The sequence below is a fragment of the Vigna umbellata genome, chromosome 6, assembly GCF_029865625.1.
Source record: "Vigna umbellata cultivar VRB3 chromosome 6, Vumbellata_1.0, whole genome shotgun sequence".
NCBI lineage: Eukaryota > Viridiplantae > Streptophyta > Magnoliopsida > Fabales > Fabaceae > Vigna > Vigna umbellata.
This window is the reverse complement of record NC_142170.1, coordinates 38,935,797-38,936,720: the sequence shown is the minus strand read 5'-3', so window position 1 is coordinate 38,936,720 and position 924 is coordinate 38,935,797. Positions and strand designations below refer to the sequence as shown.

The 924-nt window shown below is 50.1% G+C and overlaps 1 pseudogene; it reads right to left on the bottom strand.

Moving 5' to 3' along the window:
• LOC124831065 (protein YIP4a pseudogene) lies at nt 1–714 on the bottom strand (annotated as a pseudogene).
• Between the last annotated feature and the right edge of the window lie 210 nt (nt 715–924).

Here is a 924-nt window from a genome sequence, read left to right as displayed (position 1 = left end):
AGTACACATTTGCAATACGATCAAGATCAGGCACAACGTGAAACTCCTAAGTGAATTCTACCCAACGATTCTATCCAGAGACACGCCACTTAACAACCACGAAAATTTCAGCTGAGCTAGCCACTAAAAGTAGATCAGAAGGTGATGACGACAGATCAACAAAGTGCGATTTGCGATCTGAATTGCAAACCCTACCAATTAGGAAGAAAGAGTACAACGAAGATAGAAATAGATATATACCTTTTTGACAGAGGCAGACCAAGAGAGGGTGAGGCCGAGAAAGACGATGAAGAAGAAAGGGCCCCACAGATCCCAATCTCTGAGTGCCTTACCAGGGTCCTCGCGGTAAGGGTTAGGGAAGACAACCAGCTTCAGATTGCTCACGATTCTCGAAAGATCGCGCTTCACAGTGTCCCATACGGGCTCTGTGAGGGTGTTGGGGGCGGGTCCGAACCCGGAGATGTCGGAACGCGGAGGCGGGGAAGGGGGAGGAGCGGAAGAGGAGGATTTGGGGACCGTCGGCGGCGTAGGGAGGTTGGAAGAAATGAAGGGGGAAGGGGCGGCGGAGACGGAGACCGGGATGGAGGCGCGTGGGGGACTTGGAGGGCGTGCGGGAGGGACTGATTGGTGAACGCTGGCATTGATGAGGTTCTCGATCTCGTCGATGTCGGATTGGGAAGATGGGTGAAGAGGTATGGTATCGTTGTGCGACATTTTCACACCCAAGACTCACACCCAACCAAGATCAACAACAACACACGCACAAAGATCACTGCACTTATTCTCTTCTTTCCTTCTTCATTTATCTTTCTTCTTCATATAAACTATTATTATTATCGTTACAGAGTCTCTTTCTTCTCTCCGCGCCATTCCAACGGGATGAGACCCAGAGTCTTTTTCTTCTTTCTTCTCCCTGCAGTTCGC